The sequence below is a fragment of the Lipotes vexillifer genome, unplaced genomic scaffold (genome assembly GCF_000442215.2).
Source record: "Lipotes vexillifer unplaced genomic scaffold, Lipotes_vexillifer_v1.1 scaffold418, whole genome shotgun sequence".
Classification (NCBI taxonomy): Eukaryota; Metazoa; Chordata; class Mammalia; order Artiodactyla; family Lipotidae; genus Lipotes; species Lipotes vexillifer.
In genome coordinates, this window is record NW_006798629.1 from 3,338,368 (window position 1) to 3,344,955 (window position 6,588).

The window sequence follows — 6,588 nt, forward strand, 5'->3', positions numbered from 1 at the left end:
CAGTAGTATAGCCATTGCATTGTGGCTTAGTTTTTCCTGTAAAGTAATCCTTGAGCCTGAGTATCTGGTTGTTCTCTGTGAACATTCTTTGTGAGCTATTTAATACCCTTAAATAAACTTCTATTCTGCTTAACTAATTTCCAACTAGTGTTATTTTCACCTAAAAACCCCGAGATACACACACTTAAAAGTAAGTGAAAAAGCAGGATCGTGTAACAAGATGCTAAAATGGTTTTAGGTAAATCACTGAGACCATGCATATTACATTCCAGGGTGAGGTGCTGGGTCAGGATGAGATTTTCAAAGGAGGTGACCAAAGTCCAATTATATGACCCTTCCATCCTTCGCCCAGAAGAAAGGTATGAAAGGGTTGGATTTACAGATGAGATATGTAGAGAATTTTTGGAGAACCTCACCCCACAAATGAAAAAGCCTTCAATAAGACCACTCAAAGAACTTACTATGTGAACCCCAAGAATTTAGGGGACCCAGTGTATCTTAATCCATCCTGGGAAATCTAAATGGCAAGAGATGAATTTGTTAGGTGCTTTAAGGATGGAGTAAAGGAATAGGCTTTGTAGTATGGCCTATACTTTTGGAACTTATCAGAGAAAAGGATAACGAAGTGTATTCTGAGGGTTCAACTGTGAGCCATGGAAAAGAAAGAGCTGGCATGGAGTCATTTTAGGTCCATCCAAAAGGACTCTGGAGGAATGGCAGACCATATATAGAGAAACAACAGATATTACTGAATGCCTGTAGATACAAGAAAGGGGAAGTAACCATAAAATAGAGACAGATTTGCCCACATCAAAGAAAATGTACCTGAGAGAGTCTCCCAAGATGGGCTCACAACCATGCTCCAGGAAGGGAAGAATCAGATTTAAAGATCTTCTAAGTCAACAGAGTTCTGTTGGTAGATCACTACAATAGTATTAGTAATTCAGAAATTTCCTGCTCCCTTGCCTCTGTCCTTTCCCTTTACTTCAAGTTAGAGACCATCAATAATATGACAGAGGAGCATGAGTAGAAGGGCTAGAAGGAGAAAAAGTAAAGAAAGCCCCACTTTCTGGTGGCAGGCTTCCTACCAACTCAAAGCCTGAACTGGATGAGAAGTAACAACTATAAGGAGATTGAAAGTTGTCTCCTACACACAGAAATGGACATTTAAATGACTAAAATCAGACTGTGTTTGAAACCTGCAGGATCAAAGATTTTACTACTGAAGAAAATTTTAAAACTATATGGTGTGCCTGAGTTTTCATCCAGGAGCAGGGGATACCTTAACATATATTTAAAGGAATATATAGAGAAAAGAGTTGTTTTGTAATTATATCTCAAGAGCCATATTTATTTTTGATATTTCTATTACAGTTTTAAATGGGGACAAGAAAAAGATCTATCTGACAACTATTAAAAAAAGATCTATCTGAAAACTATTAAAAAGCAAAATTCATCAGGAAAATATGAGTTACAAACCTCAAGGCACCCAACAGCATAACTTTAATATATATTAAACTAAAACTAATATAAATTCAAGAAGTAATTGAAATAGATGTGTAAGACTTTATATATGATTTCTATTCCACTAAAAATTTAATGAAATATACCTCCAAATTGACCCTGTATTAGGCTTTGAAGACTACTTCAACAAATTTCCCAAATCAGAAATCATGCAAGTCGGATTTTCTGGAAACAATACAATTATGCTATTCTAAATATCTGTGGTCATAGAGGAAATCCAAATATAAATTACAAATATTTAGAAATAAATAATGACAGCAGTGTGTGTGTGTCTGTGTATTCACATCCTATAAAGTGGTACATGGGTGAAAATTTCTAATATTAAGTATATTTGTTAGGAAACCATAAAGAAATGGTTTATGCATTCATTTTAAGAAGGTAGAAAAAAGACAATAAAATATACAAAAAAGTAAAGGTAACAAATTAAGAGAGGAAAAGAATTAACTATACAAAAAACAAAAGTATAAACCAGATCATTAAAACAAAAGTTGATTTTTGGGAAAGTCCAAGAAATACAGTCTTTGGTAAGCCTGATCAAAGAAATAAGAGTAAATGTCACAACTTTTAACAAATGCATAATCTCATGCATCTGTCATTACAATGCCATACAGAATAGATTCACCACCCTAAAAATCTTCTGTATTCCACTTATACATATCTCTATCCCCCTGAACTCCTGGCAACCACTGACCACCTTTATAATATCACATAGAGTGTTTTTACTACCCTAAAATTCTTCTGTGTTCTACTTATTCATTTCTCCCCACCCTGTTGAACAATGACCTATTCATTGTACCTATAGTTTTGCCTTTTCCAGAATGTCATATGATTAGACTCACACAGTCTATAGGTTTTTGGCAAGACTGTCTTCTTTCACTTGGCAATATACATTTAAGTTTCTTCCATATTTTTGCGTGGCTTAAGAGCTCATTTCTTTTATGCTAAATACTATTCCATTGTATCTGTTAAAGAACATGGTACTTCCACGTTTTGCAATTATGAATAAAGCTGTTATAAATATTTCTGTGCAAATTTTTGTGCGAACATAGTTTCAACGCATTTACAAAAATGATTGGAATTGCTGGATTGTATGGTAAGCCTGTGTTTAGCTTTGCAAGAAAGTCCTGTGTCATTTTGTATTCCTGTGAGAGTTTCTGTTGCTCCACATTCTTGCTACCATTTAGTGTTGTCAGTTTTTGGATATTAACCATTCTAATAGTTGTGTAATGGTATCTTATTGTTCTTTTAATTTGCAATTCTGTGATGACATATGATGTTGAACATCTTTTTATAGGCTTATTTGACATCTATATCTATATCTATATCTATATATAAATGTATGTATATATATATGTATATATTTTGGTGAAGTTGTCAATTCAGATCTTTTGCCCATGTTTTAACTGGGTTGTTTGCTCTCTTATTGTTGAGTTTTAAGAGTTCTTCGTACATTTTATATACAATTTTTTTTTAATCAGATGTGGGTTTTAAAAATATTTTTATCCTGTTTTGTGGTTTGTATTTTTATTATTTTAAAAGTATCTTTCAAAGAGCAGAATTTTTTTTAAAATTTATTTTTATTTATTTATTTTTGGCTGCATTGGGTTGTTGCTCGCAGACTTTCTCTAGTTGTGGAGAGCGGGTGCTACTCTTCATTGTGGTGCACGGGCTCCTCTTTGTGGTGGCTTCTCTTTGTTGTGGAGCATGGGCTCTAGGCGCTTGGGCTTCAGTAGTTGTGGCATGCGGGCTCAGTAGTTGTGGTGAACAGGCTTAGTTGCTCCATGGCATTTGGGATCTTCCTGGACCAGAGTTCGAACCCATGTCCCTTGCACTGGCAGGCAGAGTCTTAACCACTGTGCCACAAGGGAAGTCCCCAGAATTTTTTCTCCTTTAAAAGAAGTCTGACATCAACTTTATTTCTTTCATGGATTGTGATTTTGGTATTGTTTCTAAAAAGTCGTCTTTAAACTCAAGGTAGATTTTCTCCTATGTTATCTTCTAGAAGTTTTATAGTTTTGCATTTTACATTTAGATCTATGATTCATTTTGAGTTCATTTTTAGAAAGGTGTAAGGTCTGTGTCATATTTTTTTCCCTGTAGATGTCTCATTTTTCCAGTACCATTTGTTAAAAAGATCATCCTTTTTTCCATTGAAATGATTTTATTCCTTGTCAAAGATCAGTTAGCTATATTTGTGTGGGCCTATTTCTGTGCTTTCTATTCTGTTCCACTGATCTATTTGTCTATTATTTTACCAGTGTCACACTGTTTTAATTACTGTAGCTTTATAGTAAGTCTTGAAGTCACATAGTGTCAGTCTATAGACTTCTTTAATATTATTTTGGGAATTCTGTGTCTTTTTCTTTTTGATATACTATAAACTGCAGAATCAGTTTGTCAACCTGTACAAAATAACTTGCTGGGATTTTGTTTGAGATTCCATTGAATCTTTAGATCATATTGGGAAGAACTGATATCTTAACAATATTGAGTTTTCCTTTGCCTCCTGGATCTGTCAGTTACTGATAGAGGAATGTTGAAATCTCCAACTGTAATAGTGAATTTGTCTATTTCTCCTTGACATTCTGTCAGTTTTTACCTCATATATTTTGATGCTCTGTTGTTAGGCACATACACATTAAGTACTATTATGTTTTCTTGGCAAATTGACTCCTTTATCATTATGTAATGACTCTCTTTATCCCTGAAAGTTATCCTTGCTTCTGAAGTCTGTTCATCTGCCATTAATATAGCCACTTCTGCTTCTTTTGATTCATATTAGGATTGTACATCTTTCATCCCTTTACTTTAAAAATTTTTCACAGCACGGTGAATTTTAACATTCCCCCCTTTGGGGAATGAGAAGTGGCAAAGCCCACATTTGGAAACACTCAAAAAGTTGTCCGGCACTTTGGTAGAGAAAGGATTTGGTCCAAATTCTTTCTAGTTTAGGAGACAGAAAGGCAAATAAAGTTGGTAGCTCTAACCACTCTGTTCTGGGGTGAAGTTGAAGGTGGACAGGGAAGTGGTCTGAGGCAGATAGGCAGAGCATGGGTGTGAGCTCAAGTTCTTTCCAACAGAGGTAGTTGGTCCTGGGTGGATGCTATGGAGTCACAGCAGCCTGAGGGTTTGGGCTGAGTAGATGTTGCTGTGGTTGCCTTCCTTTGCCCAGTCCACGAGCTCCCTGCTCCTGAACCACAGATGGATCTCCCTCTGGGCCCCTACACAAGGCACTGGCCTGGATGATATTCCCACAAACTCATGAATCAGTCCAGATCATTTCTGGGAGCCTCATTTTCCCACCAGTCCTCGTGTGTTAACCCCTCTTGCTGTCTTCTGATGTGGAGGCTGAAGTCTCCCTGGAGTCTTCCCTGATGGTGCCAGGGGCAGCCTCAGCAGAGTTGCTGTTTCCTATCATGGCCCTTGTGGTATAGACTACATGGGGGTCTTGCCAGACCATAGGGACCAGGGGCCAGAGCTCATGTAGCTGATGAGGGCTGGGTAAAAGGGCTTCCTCCTGGTAGTGGTAGGCCTCAGCCAAGGCACTATCTGGTGCCTGCAGTGTCTTCGTCCCCACCAGCCCGAGGACCCTGCTCTTAAAGCCCTGGATCACAAGCCCAAGGAGCCACTGCTGCAGCCCATCTGGCTTCACTTTGACCAGAATCGCTCCCAGGCCCAGCGGGCCCTTCAGAGCTGGGACACACAAGCAGGTGTGGCCAAGGACTGGCAGGCTGCACACCAGCCTCCACAGCCTGGTGCGTCCCATGAGAGGCTGCCCATGAGGCCTGGGTGCTGGCTGCTGGATAAGAACTGCAGGGAACTCTCCCCAGCTGCCGCTGGAGCCCCACTTCATCCCTTTACTTTTAATCTATCTATTTCTTTTTTATAATTAAAGTGAGTTTCTTACTGAGCAGTCATGTACTTTTTGATCTACTCTGACAGTTTCTTTTACCATTTAGACCATTCACATTTAAAGTGATTATTCATACAGTTGGATAGATGTCTACCATATTTTTAACCCTGTTTTACTTGTCACACTTATCTTTTGTTACTTTGTTGTCTTCGTATTGTTTTCTACTTTTTATGATTGTAAATCAGCATATGATTCCATTTTCTCTCCTCTCTTAGCATATCAATTATACTTTTTTTTTTAACATCTTTATTGGGGTATAATTGCTTTACAATGGTGTGTTAGTTTATGCTTTATAACAGAGTGAATCAGTTATACATATACATATGTTCCCATATCTCTTCCCTCTTTGTCTCCCTCCCTCCCACCCTCCCTATCCCACCCCTCCAGACAGCCACAAAGAACCGAGCCGGTTTCCCTGTGCCATGCGGCTGCTTCCCACTGGCTATCTACCTTACGTTTGTTAGTATATATATGTCCATGTCTCTCTCTCGCCCTAACACACCTCACCCTTCCCCCTCCCCATATCCTCAAGTCTGTTCTCCAGTAGGTCTCTGTCTTTATTCCTGTTTTACCCCTAGGTTCTTCATAACATTTTTTTTTCTTAAATTCCATATATATGTGTTAGCATACGGTATTTGTCCTTCTCTTTCTGACTTACTTCACTCTGTATGACAGACTCTAGATCTATCCACCTCATTACAAATAGCTCAATTTCGTTTCTTTTTATGGCTGAGTAATATTCCATTGTATATATGTGCCACATCTTCTTTATCCATTCATCCGACGACGGGCACTTAGGTTGTTTCCATCTCCGGGCTATTGTAAATAGAGCTGCAATGAACATTTTGGTACATGACTCTTTCTGAATTCTGGTTTCCTCAGGGTATATACCTAGTAGTGGGATTGCTGGGTCATATGGTAGTTCTATTTGTAGTTTTTTAAGGAACCTCCATACTGTTCTCCATAGTGGCTGAACCAATTCACATTCCCACCAGCAGTGCAAGAGTGTTCCCTTTTCTCCACACCCTCTCCAGCATTTATTGTTTCTAGATTTTTTGATGATGGCCATTCTGACTGGTGTGAGATGATATCTCATTGTAGTTTTGATTTGCATTTCTCTAATGATTAATGATGTTGAGCATTCTTTCATG

At 38.1% G+C, this 6,588-nt stretch overlaps 1 pseudogene; it reads right to left on the reverse strand.

The window, feature by feature from the left end:
• Nucleotides 1–4,467: 4,467 nt before the first annotated feature.
• Nucleotides 4,468–5,377, reverse strand: LOC103086716 (nucleoside diphosphate kinase, mitochondrial pseudogene; annotated as a pseudogene).
• Nucleotides 5,378–6,588: the final 1,211 nt, after the last annotated feature.